At 41.0% G+C, this 17,516-nt stretch overlaps 1 long non-coding RNA gene across 1 annotated transcript; it reads left to right on the top strand.

Moving 5' to 3' along the window:
• The first annotated feature begins 8,663 nt into the window (after positions 1–8,663).
• On the top strand, positions 8,664–9,601 carry LOC123380266. Its single transcript, XR_006585795.1, has 2 exons — positions 8,664–8,867; positions 9,156–9,601. It is a non-coding gene; the product is annotated as an uncharacterized LOC123380266 (long non-coding RNA).
• The last annotated feature ends 7,915 nt before the right edge of the window (positions 9,602–17,516 follow it).

The raw sequence follows: 17,516 nt of genomic DNA on the forward strand, positions 1-17,516 counted from the left end.
CAAATATTTTGATTGCTCCAAGTGGCCAACTCTGCAGTAGGTGCAGAAGCACCGTGGTGAGCAGCCTGTATCTCTATCCCAGATAGAGATGACTAGAAGGTGTTTTATTTTTCTATCTATCTATCTATCTAATCTATTTATTTATTTTACTTTGATGTTCCCAAGAATCTTTATCACCTTTCAAATGGCCTCAGAACCTCCAGGATTTCTATTGGACTTGGGCTGGACAGGAATCTGAAGCTGAAGTGCTTCTAATTATTCCAAGTTGCAGGTGCTTCAAAGTAAATTTCTCCTTAACCTTGAACGAAGATGGCTTCATCCCTGGGTTTTTCTCATTTCATTCAGACTTGACCACTTATTCCCCCATCTGCACCTGCTGGAAATTCCAGAGGATCAGACCAGGCCAGCCAAGACCAGCTTCCAATTAAAGACCCCAGTCAGCTGCACTTGACTCAGAAGTGAGCCTTCCGCAATTCTGGGAGAGGCCAACATAAATACCTGTGCTGAGTGGGACTTCAGAGGTTCGAGGCACAGTCCCATCACCTCCTGCTTGACCATCATCACCGCCTCACTCCCCTGTCTGAAACAATCCTGGGATGCATTTGCAAAATCAGCATAATGCCACATCTAAAACAGTCTCTGTGGAGGGAGCCAATGAATCAAGCCTCTCCAGCCTGAGAAAAGCAGAGAAATGAATCATTGGTGACTTTAGGAAGAGTACAGAGTTCATCAGTGTAATCAGAAACCGTTTAAACATCCAAATTAGCAATCTTATTTCCTGAATCCATGGGGTAATTGCTTCTCTTCATTTTAGAAATGCCAACAATAAACCCTTTCAAAAATAAAGTCAAGTAACTTGCAAAAGAAAATAAGAATCCAGATGGATATGAAATAATTATCTCAAGTCTAAAAATATTAGTGTGAGTAGGGATTTTTGGGCTCATCGGTAAAATGGAGATAGTGTGCATACCACATAGGATTGCAGTGCAGAGGAAATGTGTTGACTGTGAAGCACTTAGCCAGAGCCTTGCATACACTACTATTATTTCCTTGAATTCAATTCTGCCATTTTATATATTAAGGACCTCAGGTCTGGAGAAGTTGACTTATCTTGGGTCAGAAAGCTGCCGGTGAGCAGACCCAAGACCTTTAAACTGATGCCCAGAATAGAATCCTTTCTATTTCACATGCTTCCAATGCCTAGCCAGCCTAAATCAACACATTTTGGTTCAACCCCTTGAAATTCTAGCAGATGCTGAAGGAGATGAGACTTTCTCAAAGACTTCTGGCACGTGTCTGTCACTAAAAATTGCTTGAGGTTACTGTGTGAGTCCTACGAAAGCTTTGGTTTCCACCATAGCCTCTGCCTTTGTACTGATTGGCAAGCTGCTCTCACACCATCCTGATTCCTGTTTAGAGAGGTATTGGCTTCTTAGGGGCATAGGACATGCTTGAAACACATATCCAAGGGGCCTTCTGGAAGGAGAATTGGGAAGAAGGTGGTAAAGATAGGTGATGTTTTTAAAAAAAAGGAAGCTATGGAGCCTTCTCTGTTACACTCCAGATTTCCATAAATCTTGCTTACAATGGATATTTATTTTGGCCTTTTTCAGTTTTCTATTTCTCTGTTTTATATCAGAATTAAGAGGATTTGACTAAGGGGAGAATATTAATTTGCAAAGCATGAAGATGACTGGTCAGGTTTATCCTCTTGGAATTTCCACCAGGGGTCGAGAAACTGACAGAAGCAGGGTCAATCAGTCAATTCATGCACTATTACAACTTTGCACAATAACACACAGATACCTTACCTTTTCTTTACTTTAGAAAAAGCCATTAAAGAGGTGCTTTGGTGGCTCAGTGGTTTGTGAATTTGAGCCCCGAGTTGGGCTTTGTGCTGACAGCATGGAGCCTGGAGCCTGCGTCAGATTCTGTGTCTCTCTCTCTCTTTGCTCTTCCCTCCCCCCTTCTCAAAACTAAACGTTAAATTTTTTTTAAAAAAGCCATTAAATACATTGGTTAAATAAATGTATTTTTTCTAAATATAATTAGAATACCTTATTACTAACACATTCTTTCAAATTCACTTCCTTAAAATTGGTGTCTTTCTCCCTCCTATTAATTGAATTTGGCTGTCTTAATGACATTAGATCCTATCTATGCAAGTTTATATTTAGCTGCTATGTACAAAATTCTTTTATTCCTTTATGTTAGACCTTTTTTCTTTCTTCATTTACCCCAGTACCATTTTACACTTAAAAACATACAGAGGTGGGGGGTTGGGGGCTGGAAGGGAAGGCTTGAGGGATATATTGTATACATTTACGAATTTGCATTGGCTCTTTGTTTTTTTTAGGGGTCAGCTGAGGTCTCCCAGCCTCTCTTGAGACTGGACAAAATTAGCAGGAACTTCCCAACCCCATTGTCTATGGATTTCCAAAGTTCTCCTCAACATTTCTCTGAATTTCTGGGGAGGGAGCAGAGTGGAGTTTGTGTTCTCAAGGCCTCTTCTGCTTCCTGGGTGACTCTTTCCTTCTTGTAACTTGATCTTCATTTATATCCCATAAAACTCTGTTTATTCTGTGATCAAATAGACCAGAAAACCCCCACTTATAAAACATAAAATTAAGCAGAAAATACATTTCTGAACATCTTAAAGGATAAGGGGAAAGGTTACTAAATTGAGTGTAGAGTATAGAAACACAACCCCAAGCAGAAGAGTGGAGCTCACCATTCTTCAAATGTGCATTAGCTACACTGTCCCCTGGAGATTTCACTGGCTTCCACCCTAGCACAAACATTTTGTCATATTCTTGGCACCTCTCTTTCCTTTCCATTTGAGAACAAAACTACAAATTCTTCTCTTTATTTCACACAGGTCACCTTTCATCTTTCTTTGGTATGTTATCACTTAACCCAAGGAGCCTTAGAATAGTTTTTGTCTTTCTCAAGACACCTGGCTGCCCCCATTGGAGGAGTGTGCCACTCTTTTTTTTTAAAGTAATTTTTTAATTGTTTTTTAATGTTTATTTATTTTTGAGACAGAGAGAGACAGAGCATGAATGGGGGAGGGTCAGAGAGAGGGAGACACAGAATCTGAAACAGGCTCCAGGCTCTGAGCTGTCAGCACAGAGCCCGACACGGGGCTCGAATTCACAGACTGCGAGATCATGACCTGAGCCGAAGTCGGACACTTAACCGACTGAGCCACCCAGGCGCCCCAGGAGTGTGCCACTCTTGATCTCAGGGTCATGAGTTCAAGCTCAGAGTTGGGTGTAGAGATTACTTAAATAAATGAATAAATAAATAAACTTAAAAAAAGGTAAAGTTTTTGTCCCTCTCAAATAATGACAATTTTCTACCCAAGGGGAATTTTGGTGTCACCCCTGTGAAGAAGGTAGCTTTATTTACAACTAATACAATTGTTTATACTTATATCATGTTTTATATTTATATCATGTTTGGTCCACGTATTGGCTATTTTATATAGCTTTGTATAAAAACCATAAAAACTACACACTGTGTGTATACACTATAGCAGAAGTAATCTGTGTTGCAAGTTCATTGGGATTCATGGCTGTTCCTCTTATTATAGGGCAGGTATTTTTGAAGAAATGCCTATTTTCTCTCTCTAAACCCCCAGGGGGAAATAAGGTGGGCAAGCTGGGAAATATCAGGATTCAGGCTCACTGAACTAGAAGTGAAGATTTTCCTCAAGTGATTAGGAAGAGAAAGAGCCAAATGGTAAATCTGAGACAATAGTTCTTACAGAGTCCCAAGAGTCTAGATTAGTTGATAAATCCAAAGATTGGAAGTAAATCCCAAAAGTGTGTGCACATGTGTGTGTGTGTGTGTGTGTTGGGGAAGAGTTTGGGAGACAACGCCAAGAATTAGAGGCCAGAGAACATTAGATGAAATGAAAGGATGCTGATATATCAACAATTTGCCTTTTCTGATAATATACTCTTGGCAGAGAATTGGTCCATCCCTCTTAGGGACAAACAGATACTCCCAGGCACTTTTGTCCATAGGAAGCCAGCCTCTGCTTCTTTGCATACTGTTATTGTCTTAGCAACAGTCACGCTTTTGTGAACATTGTCACTCTAGGTAGTATTAAGTGGTTGGATTCTCCTCAGGGATTTTCCTGAGGGGCAAGTTGTATTTTGAATCTCATGGGAAACAAGGTACTCTGACTTGAAGGTTAACCAAAAAGGCAGTTTATAGGGGCGCCTGGGTGGCTCAGTTGGTTAAGCGTCTGACTTCAGCTCAGGTAATGATCTCATGGTTCGTGAGTTTGAGCTCTGCCTCAGGTCTGTACTGACAGCTCAGAGCCTGGAGCCTGTTTCAGATTCTGTCTCTCTCTCTCTCTGCCCCTCCCCCTGCTCACACTCTCTCAAAAATAAATAAGCATTTAAAAAGGGGGGTTACAGTAAAAAAAGGCAGTTTATACCAATAAGTGTGTCTTGATACATAGGATAATTCCCCATGATAGAATTTGTAAATCATAAAACTCATGTATTAGCTTTTACCTGAATCCCATATTAAGGCATTCATTAAAAGACTCTCTTGATCTTATAGTTGCTGAGACATTCTTACATGATCTTTTGAAAAATTATTTATATTTTTCTGACTATAAAAGTGATATATGCTCATATACATACAAGAATACAAACATAGGTAATTTAAAGGTTGGAATTCCCCCATCATTCTATCCCTATAATCTTACTTCTGGAAATCACTGTGAACAGTTGGTTATATACCTTTACATTTATATTTATAATTCATTCTGTTCTGCAACACAAATTTTTAAAACTGAGTGATGTATCTTAGACATATTCACATCAGTGCCAACAGATCAACCTCATTTTATTAGTGGTTGCACAGTATTCCATTGTGTCAATACTATAGTTTTATATCCTATTCATTGCTATTGAACATTTATATTATACACAATCTTGCACTAAATATATTTTCACCTGTTCATTGTGCATTCATGAAGTATTCCAGAGAGAAAATGGCATTGTTGGGTTAACAAGTATGCACCTTTAAATTTTAATATGTGTTACAAAATACTGTACAAAAATGCTGCACCAGTTCACACTCCCATTGAATTCCTGTCTCCTCACTTGTCACCAGCATTGACTGTTATTCAACCTTATAATCCTTGGATGATATAATAGGCAAAAAATGAAATGTTTAAAAATTCCCATTTCCTTTATTATTATGAAAATAAATATCTTTCCATATGTTTACTAGTCATCTGTACTTCAATTTTTAAAATTAAAAAAATGTTTATTTATTTTTGAGACACAGAGAGAGAGAGAGGCAGAGAGAAGGAGACACAGAATCTGAAGCAGGCTTCAGTTTCTAAGCTGTCAGCACAGAGCCTGACGCAGGGCTTGAACTCACAAGCCATGAGTCCATGACCTGAACCGAAGTTGGACACTTAACTGACTGAGCCACCCACTTGTACTGAATTCCCTGTCATGCACTTTGCTTATATATTTATTGGGTGTTGTATCCTTTTCACATGTATTTTTAAGAGTTCTTTTATTGTTGTGGATATTCACCTATTCATTCATTTAATAAATATGGAGATTCTAATATGCTCCACATATCATACACAATGGTGAATAAAATACTCATGGTCCTTGACCGCATGAAGAGACAGACATTAAATTAGCATACAAATATATCGAATTACAAAGTGCTTTACGTATTTATTCAATAAATTGTTGAGTTTCTGCTAAGGAGTAGTATAGGAGAGAATAAGAACTAGAATTCTTGGGATGCCTAGCATTTTGACTCAGTTGGTTAGGCATCCAACTGTTGATTCAGCTCAGATCATGAATTCACAGTTGTGGGTTTGAGCCCCACATCAGGCTCTGTGCTGACAGTGTGGAGCCTGCTTGGGATTTTCTCTCTCTGACCCTTTCCTACCAGTGCTGGCTCTCTCTTTCTCTTTCTCTCAAAAAGTAAATAAACTTAAAAAAAAAGAAAACGAGTTTTTGCCATTAAGTAATTTATGGTACAATTGTCATTAATTCTACTTGATGATATAAGATTATTTACACTAGGAATATCTAGTATGTGGAACCCAAGAAGTCTTCTGTGATGAAATTATATTTGGCTGAGAAACAAAGGATGAGAGGCACTGGAGAAGGGGGACAGGCATCATGTGCCAAGGCTCTATACCAAGAAGGAGCACAGAATATTTAAGGAATAGGAGGAAGGCCAGCAAAGGTGAACATAGTAATTAAAGGAGAGGGTGGCTTAGGATAAGATTAAGTGTGAATTGGGGCTTAATCATGTAGGAGCCATGATAAGATTTTAAGCAGACGAGGGACATAATCTGATATATAATTAAAAAGAAAAATATTTTTTTCTTACTCTACTCTTCAGCACTCTGACACCAGACTGAGGTACAGAGGTCCCACACCAGCCAATTCTCCAACTCCTCAGATACTGAGTGTTTCACAATTCAACTCAATCTGATACTAACCCGAGTTGTGCAGATCCCACAGGTTAAGGTCTTACCCCACAAGACTTCCCCCATTTCAGATGCCTATCAAAAGTAGTGTGTCCCCAGGCTACCCTCACTTCTGTTTGATTTGGCTACAAAATTAGGGGTTCTCACAACCCTCTCCTTAAGAATTTTCTGCAACATATCACAGAACTCAGGGAAACATCTATGTTTATTGTTTTTTTTTTAAATAAAGAATATGGTAAAGGATACAGATTAAGAGGTACAGATGGTGAGGGATGGGGAAGGGGCAAACCGTTTCCATGGCCTCTCTTAGCATCTCCATGTGTTTACCAACCCCAAAACTCTCTGAACCTGTACTTTAAGGATTTTTATGCAGGCTTCATCATGTAGGCATGATTATTAACCCAATCTCTAGCTCCTCTCTTACCTAGAGGATGGAGGCTTGGGCTGAAATTTCCAAGCTTCTAATCAGGTTTGGGCTCTCTGGTGAGAAGCCCCCATCCAGGAGCCAACTAAGAATTGCTTCATTAGAAAAAAAAAAAAAAACATGCTCCTATCACCTAGAAGACTCCAAGGGATTTAAAAGCTCTGTATAATATGCTCCTGTCATTCATAAAACTACAGGGTTTTAGGAGCTCTGTGTCAGGAATGGGTGTCAAAGAAAACAAATATTAGAACAAAAGATGCTCCTAGCATCCCATCCCTAAAACTCAGGGGATTACAAAGGTTTTAGAAGCTCTGTGTGTGTGTGTGTGTGTGTGTGTGTGTGTGTATATACTCTTATTATTTTACAATAATCTCTATAACCCTGAGTTCTGGAAAGAGAATGGATTGTAGGAAAGCAAGAGTGCATATAAGGAGACCAATTAGGAGGCTTTTGAAATAGTTCAGTTGAGTAATAATTATGGGTTGGACTAGGGAATTGGCATGGAAATGGAGAAAACTAAACATATCTGAGGTGTTTTTTAGAAGTAGAATTGTTAAGAATTGGTGATGGATTGATGTTGGGGGTATATAGGAAAGAGAAGGAAATGTCAAGGATAACACTCGAGTTTCTTTCTGGCTTAAGCAAATGTATGGAGATTAGTGTCTTTCATTAAGATGATAATATCTGGGGGGTAATGGTGGGATATAGAATCAAGAGTTCAGTTTTGACATGTTATGTATATGATAACTATAAGAAATAATGGTAGTGTCAAGTGTGCAGCTGTATTTATACACCTGGAGTCCTGGAGTGCAGGAAACTCTGGATTGTAGATATAAACTTTGATGTAATCACCATATAGATGACATCTGAAGCCTAGAGGATGGATGCCATCATCCAGGAAAAGGGTGTCAATAGAGAAGATAGGAAATCCCAGGTCTGAGTCCTTTGGAATGTCAAATTTAAAGATTGGGTAGAAGAGAGAATCCCAAAAGGAATCCATAGAAAGGGTGGTCAGAAAAATGGGAGGAAATCTTGAGGTATCATAAGTACCTAATACAAAGTGTTTTAAAATAGGTGGAGTGTGCAAGTATGGGGTTAGTTATATGGAGGGAAAACGCTAACAGGAGGTTAGTATTGAGAGCAGAAGGTTTTGCAACTCTAGGATCACACTATGAGACCAAAGATCAGAATGATTGCCATTGTGAAACATCTCAATTGGATTAGGGAGAAATGAAGACAGGAGGTATAAGGGGAAGATCAGAGAGTGGTAGGATCCACAGGTTAGACATTTCAGTGAAGTTAAAGGATATTTGTCACTGGGGGTATGTGATCAAGTGAATGGAAAGCTGGTTTCCCAGACAGAGTAGTGTGTTTGTATTCATGATTTTGAAGGTGGTCATTCTGTTGACAGTAAGGTCCAGAATGTGACCACTGTGTGTGGTTGAAATGAAATGGAAGAAAGATCAATGGACTGAAGACCATGAATAATCAGAAAGTCTGGATTGGTGGTTCTCGGGGATATTCAGGTCTCAGAATGAGGACAGGAGTAAAGTGGGAAAGATACTGAGCCAGGTTTAAAGACTGAAGGGCAGTGACCAGGGCTTCCATGCATGAGAACACCAAGTGGGAGGCAGTATTGCCAGATGGTGCAAGCATCAAAGAAGCAGGGTATGTGCAAAAGGAGGGCTTCTCCCTCGTCATGAAGTTGTAAAGAGGCTAATACAGCAATTTGATTCAAATCTCCTGATGCCTTTCTTTCCATAGGGCCAATGGAAATGAGGAAGGAGGAGAGGCAGTGTTTTGGCCCCTGATTGGTCGAAGAGAGTGACAAAATGGAGAAAAGGAGGAAAGAACCATCAAATCCTGCAGCTGCATCTGGAAGAAGAAGACTAAGATGTTCCAGGTTTAATTACCAGAATGTGGGAGGCGACCTTGGAAGAGCAGTTCCAGGAGGTGAGTGGGAGTCATGAGGGCTCGAAGGTGGCTATTCCACCTAGGAACTTGGTGGTAATGGGAAGGGGAGAGCTGTCACTAGAGGGAAAAGTTTTAGGGATAGTTTTTTGTTATTGTTTGCTTGTTTGTTTTGAGAATGGGCACTCCTTCTTGAAAGACTGTTGACCTAGTCTAGTTTTCTTCTTATCTCTCTGGCCACTCCTTAGTTTTCATGAAAAAGTTAAGGCTGGAAGAGATAATTGGAGGGTTGGAGTGACATTGTGAATTTTTCTAAATCTGACTCCCTAGGTCACCATCTGGCCCTTGGACAACTCCCAGCCAAAAAGACCAGAGATACAGAAAAGATACAACAGACGGAGGAGTGGATGGGGCAGCATTCTGCATTGTCATGCTTCCTTCCTCTTTCTCTCCAGAACCTTGCCCTGAAAAATTATCTTTAATATAACATACAATGAGTCAGCTGTCTAGATTACAAAACTACTTCAATGTTTGAAAACAAAATGGAACAGAATAAAATCTGGGCTTGAGAGTTTAGGGTGGAGGAGTTGAGAATTGAGATTTCTATCTCAAATTCCTTACCACATTTCTTACTAGAGTCCAAGCCCTCAGGAGCTAACCATACTAATGACAGTCATTCCATTGTTTCATTTCTGAACAGTGTTTAATAGTGTAGCAAATTTGGAAATCATACCTTTTTTCTTTTATGGAGTAATAAAATGACCCCTTTGTGACAAGTGGGTTGGTGAGTACAAATTAGCTAATAGAAGTACAAAAGAAAGCCAATGTGGCCCAGAGTCTGGGCTATCTATATCTATATCTATATCTATCTTAAGTTTATTTGTTTATTTGAGAGAGACAGACACAGCACAAGCAGGGGAGGGGCAGAGAGGGGTGGGGAGAGAGAATCATAAGCAGGCTCTGAGCTGCCAGCGCAAAGCCCCATGCAAGGCTCAAATTCACAAAACCATGAGATCATGAGCTGAGCCAAAATCAAGAGTCAGACGCTTAACCCACTGAGCCACCCAAGTGCCCATGGCCATATTTTTACATGGGATAGATGTTATGTACACAAGGTCTAGCAGTATCATAAGGATAAGCAAAGCAATCAAAATGCTAAATTCTCTAAAGCAAGAGGCAACCACTCACTCATGAAATTTCCTTTAGAACCAATGTGTCATTCAAAGTGACTTATTGTGTGAAGTGAGGTTGAAGGTTGATTTCACCAGATCTAGTTTGGGGGGCCTCAGTCACCTGCCCATATGAGGGGGTGCCAACCTCTCTCCCCACTAAAAAAGGAGGATAATGAGAAACAGTTGGGCAGAGACTCCTCTCCAGTCAGTGTTTGAAGAAGATGAGAGCAAAGAGGTCATTCTCTCTCTCTGGATGCATCTTTATTCCTCCCTTGAGATTCAGGTCATTAAAGTCTCTGAGTTCCCTATAGAGGTGTGTGTGTGTGTGTGTGTGTGTGTGTGTGTGTGTACACTAAGAAATGCTGACATGTAAACTGTAAAAGGCAGAGAGAGAGGGAAAGACACCCTACCTTCTCCTTTCCTCCTGCCCTTCCGTCTTCTGCTGCTGCCCTCATGACTGAACCCCGCCAGAACCCTGCTACCACAGGACTTTGAGAAAGTCCTGCAGGGGTGGGCCTCCATGATATACAGCAGATGGGGGAAGAAGGGGATGCATGAGTTGACAAAACAGGCCTAGGACTGACACAAAGATGCGTCATGTCATTATTTAATCTCATTTAGTACAACTAACCTACTTTGAGTTTTCAATGGATTCTTACTCTGCCTTTCATTTCTTCCATCCTAGGACTCATCCCTTCTTTGCCTTGTTTTCTTTCTACTTCTGTTCTTTTCAAGATTTACTAATCAGTGAAGAAATAAAACCTTTGCCTTCTGGCACACAGGCTCACTTCTCAATTTCTGGGGGAAACCACTTTGAACCTAAGAATGGGTAGGGAATGCATGAGAGGCTCAAAGAAGAGCTGCCTCCACCTCAAAGAGCCTGTGTTCACCCATACCAAGCCGCACCAGCTCAGGTCCAGCTGACTTATGAGCTAACCCAGGAAAAAGTGAGGAAGGAAGATGCTTAAGCAGAGGAGACAAAAACTGTGAAGAAAGTGAGGTTTGGCTCCCTATTGGTGTCCAGTGCTTCTCTGCTCTTTGTGCACCCACTTTCCCTCAACCCCTGTCCCAGCATAAATCCAATACTAACCCAAACAGGCACACAAACAAACACACACAAAAAAACTCTGCTTTGAGGTGAGACTGTGACCCATTCATGTCTTACTATGAGTTTAGTTAAGTATTCCTTTTCTGGGGATACATGCATCTAAAATTCATCTAAAATTATGAAATGAAATGTTTTCTATTCTAATAAAGAAACACTAGATTTGGGGAGTCTATCTAACCCCTTAAAGTAAATCAGAAGCATGTCTGCTTATCTCCAGGCAGGTCCTGGTGCAGAAGGGGGACAGTGTGAGAGGGAGGCCAATGTAGTCCATCATGGGAGTGGGGAGTCAGGTAGCAAGCAAAGTCACACATTCTACTCTCAGTGGCCTCTTGGGTTATAAGTCAGAGGTCTTTTAAGATCTGAAAGTCTAGATGGAGATAAGAAAATGAGATAAGAAAAGCCTTAGTAAGATTTAGATGAGGTTGAAGTGAAGATTGACTGCAAACCATGCCACTCAGGGCTGCCCAGAAAGCTGAGTCTATCCCACAGACTCACAGCCAGCCTGGGAGCCAAGGAAGGCATAGAAGAAAGAAATAAAGGAGCTAAGTGATAAGGTTATATAAAGAAAAATAGAAGGGAAAAACATTGCCTAATCCAAAAAGAACACACTCACATTTTGATTTCATGTAACATACTTCCTGCTCCCCAAAGAGAATTCCCTGCCTCCCCCATGCTATGTGATACCAGGCAGGGCTAAATCCCTGAGCCCTGGTCAGAACAGCTCTCAGAAAAACATCTGTATGGATTTGCTGGCTTTCCTTAACAGAAGGGCCAGCTCAGCTCCTCCAGGGCTTTGTGCAGCAAAGTTGCTGACAGGCTGTGCAAGCAGATGCAAGACGGTTCTTCCTCTGTTAAAAACAGGCTCTATTCTTCCAGGCCTAGGCTGCAGAGCAACCGATGGGGGTAATAGCAGTTTGAGTTAAGAGTGAGGAGCTTGAGTGATGAAGACCTTAAACTGGACCCTGCCCTGGAAAGAACCATGAAGCACACAGGGCCTGCCCCACTCTTCGCTTCCCCCAAAGGAAAGTAGCCCAGAAGATTCTTTTTATAGGAGTTGACTAAGGGGGCAGGGGAGTTGAGTAAGATCCACTCTACTGTCTAGATCATGGTGGGACCAACAAACAAACTCTGCTCAAAGGATGAAATAAACCAATCAAATTCTGTCTTAAGATATGCAGTGCACCCAGAGATGATAGGTCTATCAGGCCCAGACTCTGTCCCAAATATCAGTAGGTTGTGCTTCCAGTACCCCATGGAACCTGCTGGTCATCTCAGGTGTAGTAGTGCTGAATTCTAGAGAGTTGTATGCTGTACAGCTTTCTATGCTGTATCACTCCCAGGGGAAATTTGAGTACAAGCATCCTTAAAATTCTCTGGAAAACAGTGTGAGGGTTCCTCAAAAAAATTAAAAATAGAACTACCCTATGACCCAGCAATAGCACTGCTAGAAATTTACCCAAGGGATACAGGAGTGTTGGTGCATAGGGGCACTTGTGCCCAATGTTTATAGCAGTGCTTTCAGCAATAGCCAAATTATGGAAAGAGCCTAAATGTCCATCAGCTAATGAATGGATAAAGAAGATGTGGCTTCTATACAATGGAATACTACTTGGCAATGAGAAATAATGAAATCTGGCCATTTGCAGCAAGGTGGATGGAACTGGAGGATATTATGCTAAGTGAAATAAGACAGAGAAAGACAGACACCATATGTTTTCACTCATATGTGGATCTTGAGAAACTTAACAGAAGACCATGGGGGAGGGGAAGGGGGAAAAAGTTACAAACAGAGAGAGAGAGAGGCAAACCATAAGAGATTCTTAAATACAGAGAACAAAGTGAGGGTTTATGGGGGTTGGGGGAGATGGGAAAATGGGTGATGGGCATTGACGAGGGTACTTGTTGTGATGAGCACTGGGTGTTGTATGCAAAAACAAATTTGACAATAAATTACATTTAAAAAAGTACACCAATATGATCTTTGCTTCTTTCTTTCTTTCTTTCTTTCTTTCTTTCTTTCTTTCTTTCTTTCTTTCTTCTTTCTTCTTTCTTTCTTTCTTTCTTTCTTTCTTTCTTTCTTTCTTTCTTTCTTTCTTTCTTTCTTCTTTTTTAATTTCCACTGTGAAGTGGCATTTAGCTACTGAGGCTTAAGATCACTTTCCTCTGTTTATATGCTTAACTTATGAATCATCTATATCAACTTCTACAATGCTGTCTTTGTTTTAATACCTTAAACATTTTTAAAAAATGTAACAGCTATGAAAAACTGGGGTAGAAACTCTGTGGAACACTCTAGATGGTCCTCCCCAATCAGTGGCACTTTTCAGAGAACCGCCATCTTGTTGTTGTGGAACACTAAACCAGTAAATGCTTGGACCAGCCCCCTTTGTCTTGAGTGAGCGCCCACTTAGCAAGTTTCTTTCCTTACCCTTACATCATCTGCCCCCATGGCAGTGAGCAAGTGGGTGTAATGTTCAGAGGGCCTACATATTTGTAATCTTGACCTAAGTTTGCCTTGATATGACTTAGCCACTCGTGCTTTGGAAGAAAAGTGTTCCTGGTAAGAAGGCCAGTGGTGGAAATTGGAGTGATTTACTCTGAGAACTTGTCTAGTGTGATCTCTGTTGTTGGCTTATATGCTGGTGGATCCCAGGAGCTAAGCTTCTCTCATGCTTCCTCCTATTTCCATCAGTGAGGAAAAATAAAAAATTGGCCATATTTATACAGCATATGAATCACATTTAGGTAATAATTCTAGGACATATGACTACAAGACTAGTGATAGCAAAGAAATGGCAATTAAGCATGAACAGTAAATTACAGATGTGGCCATGAGATGGGATCCTGAAGGTGACTCCATTCCCCTGGTTTCATCTGTCTTGAGGTGTTCAGAGAGAGACAAGGAGAAAGAGAGATTAGAAGTAAGTAAATAGCTTTTAAATAATCTACTTTTCTTTAAGTCTAATTGCTTAGCCTTAAAAGAAGGATTTATGCTCATATGAATTGTGCAGAAAGGAATTTTAACAAGAGAGAGGTAGTGTGAGACAATGTAGACTGAGATCATAATTCAGAGAAGAAAAGGCTTTCCAGAAGGGATTAGCATATACTGCAAAGTCTCTCAACCACAAGAAAGTACTGTGTACTGAAGTTATCCAGTAAATGTGCTTATAGTTAATAAATAGCCCATTGTTTGCCTTCCATTGATAATAATAGAGATCAGAACTACTATGAATCCACACCTTGTTGGGTCTCCAGTTTGACTACATAGGGCACTCCAGTCTGGCTACGTAGAGCACAGTTACTCAACCTCAGCACTAATGACATTCTGAGATGGATTATTAATATTGGGGAGTAGAGGGCTGCTCTTTACATTGGAGGATGCTTAGAGGCATCTCAGTTTCTACCCATGAGATACTATCTCCCACTCATGGTAACTAAAGAGGTTTCCAGACATTGCCAAATGTTACTAGGGTATAAAACTTCACCTCTGAAGTAGAGGAAAGACATCTTTTTATCTCCATTGTTTCACAACAATTAAGTTAGCTCTTTGGGGACAGGAGGAATCATTCCCAATAATGCTAACCACCAGCAGGCTGAGGAAAGTGGAGAAGTGCTAACCACGTGTGTGCCTGAGTTAATGATTCCAGTCTGGAGGGTGAAGGGTCACCATGGCAGCAGTCACTCTCACTCTGACCCAAGCACCTGGATTTTCTGTGAACAACCCTAATCACATGTTGAGTGGGCTGGATCTTGCTCAAGCTGTGAGAAAATATAAATTTTGGATTCAAAACATTAAAAAAAACTCTTTGGCAACAGGCAGTGACTAGAGCAGAGATGAATAATGACACTGTCTCCTTAGAAGAACCCCTCTTATTTTTTTTAGGAAAGAAATATCCATGTGGTGAGGCAGAGGCACGGGGGGAAAATGTTGTCTACGTACAAAATGCTCCTCAAACATATGACTTTTTTCCAAGAGCTCTGAATGGAGCAATATAACATCAAACACAAACCAAAAAACCCAAAAAACAAAAAAAACACTCCTTGGGTATGTAGACATAGTTGATGCTTGCTCTACATTAAAAAAAAAAATTGCTTCTGTGGTCACTAACATCTGAACATTGTTGGGTGAGGTAACTCTGGGGTTGCCATGGAGACATGTTTTCCAGTGGTGCCTGCACCATGAAACTTCACCGTGTTCCTTCTCATCTGCAGCTGAATGCCTGGATATCGAAGAAAGAGAGTCATGCACAGAGCTAAGTCAGACCGCAAAAGAGAACAAAGCTGTGGCAACAGGGAGACTCCTCAAGTTCTTTCTGTCTATGGACTTCAAAGTTCCATTTGTTCAGAAGGAGACCAATTTTGGGTCAGAGGTTTTTTCTGAGCATGCAGTGAAGGTAAGACAGAGTGTGAGTAGTTAAATATGCATGAAAACTGGGTATGTCCTACAGTTACTCAAGTTCAAAGGGGCATCTGCTTTGAGCACTCTTCCTTTGAAGTGGAAGCTGGTCCCTGATGCCAGCTTTCTGTGTTCCCAAAAGAGGAGAAATTTTTGTTGCCACAAATAGACTAGAAATGCTTTTGAGTGTATTATTTGGCTGGATTTTTGGACTCTTAATTCTACTGGAATAAGATTCATAAGCTTTCAGTCCCTGGTGAATAACCCATAAATATCTTGCAAATTCTAAGAGGGCTCGGCATGGGTGTTTTCCACAAGGTGTGATGGCTGGTGTGACTCAGGACAGGTGCCTACACATTTTTAGATGAAACTCAGGCTGCCATTCCCAGGGGCATTCTCTCCAAGGATGGACTCACGTCCAGGAGAGGCTGGATCCTCTGACAAATGATGTCTTATGGTTGATGTATCTGTTTCCAATAAACCACGTTTTATAGTCTGTCAGTGGGCTGACTGCAAAGTTATAAAAGTTGATCTCATAAAAGAGAAACATGAGTGGTTGACACACCACATTGTATCTGTGTCATTCTGTGCTCTGGCAGCTGGACTGGCCCTCATTTATAGCAAAGGAGGTGACATAAAAGCAGAATAATCGGATTTTAATTATAATGGGGATTTCTCCACCCCATGGGGCTTTCAAGGGTGAGGACTATTGTGTGACTTCTGGTTTCCAGGGAAATATATTTTCCTGTGCCACTGCGGAGATGTACTTGGTAAATGTTCCCAAAAGGAAAAATGCAGGATGGAATGGCGTCTGGCTTCTTTAACAACTGGAGTGAGAACTGATAAAATATTTGAAAGAAATAATAAAGAAAGAAATAGACTTCAAACTAACATTCTCTAAGCTTTCAAGACCTCACCTAATCACAGGATTTGCCTGAAAATATGATGGCTTCAGTTTCCATTTTATGGTATGTCTAGTTGCTAGGAGAGGTAGAAAAAGAATGGCTTATTTTAAGAACAACCCCAGCCTAAATACCCACCCCATTTGGGGTTCAACCTCACTTTGCAAACTGACCAAGACATACTTCCATTCCTGGTTGCCCTGCTTCTTTTCAAAGCTTTATTCCATCCAATGTCCTGGCCAGAGATGGTAGGGAGTAAATCACCCATCACCTGATGCAGAGGCAGACCACTCATCCTCTAATGCAAGGACAGAACCATTCAAAACCTGAAGAGAAAAGAATTACCTGTAAACCTATGTATGGGTAGGAAAGTCATCAGGACCTGAGGCTGCTCCAGGGATTGATCTTCTCTCTCTGGGTCTGTTTCTTGATTTGTATGTGTTTCTTCTCTACCAGGTGGCGCCCTTACTCTCAGCTTCCACATGGCCAATTTGAACATGACTTTTGATGACCTGGCTTTGACTTAACCTCAGTGTACTCTTCATTTCACCTCTGCCACTAATGCCTGAATCCCTAAGGCGTGTCACCCTTCACTTACCATTGTACCAGCTCACCTTTCCAGGACAGGCCACCATAGAGCTTTGACAGCTCATAGACCAGATACCACAGGTGCTTTGCCTGCCACTCAGGCCAGGGAGTGAGGGCACTGCACAGACATAAGAGAAGTGCTGCCATGGCAGCCAAGTGTGTAGATGGAGCCTGTTCTCAGAGGAACAATGGTCTGCAAGCAGAGATCAGTCTCTTCATTTGTCATTGGAAACCATCCAGGATCTGATGGATGCTACCCCATCCCCTCTCGGATTCAATTCCAACCTTCCTTTAGCACAAATGAAGCCCTTGCTGGTCCTTGTAGATCCCTCAGCTCTTTTGCTTCTATGGTTTTGTACCCACAAATGGGAAATTGGCCACATTCCCCAGACCCTTTCAAGGCCTATCCTTTCTGTAATGATTTCTCTGGTCCTAATTGGGGGTAGGGGTGGGGATGGGGGAAAGACTACATATCCTTCCAATTCCTCCAAGCATGTCTTATTGCACAGTGATATTGCAGCTTTC

The sequence above is a fragment of the Felis catus genome, chromosome D1, assembly GCF_018350175.1.
Source record: "Felis catus isolate Fca126 chromosome D1, F.catus_Fca126_mat1.0, whole genome shotgun sequence".
NCBI lineage: Eukaryota > Metazoa > Chordata > Mammalia > Carnivora > Felidae > Felis > Felis catus.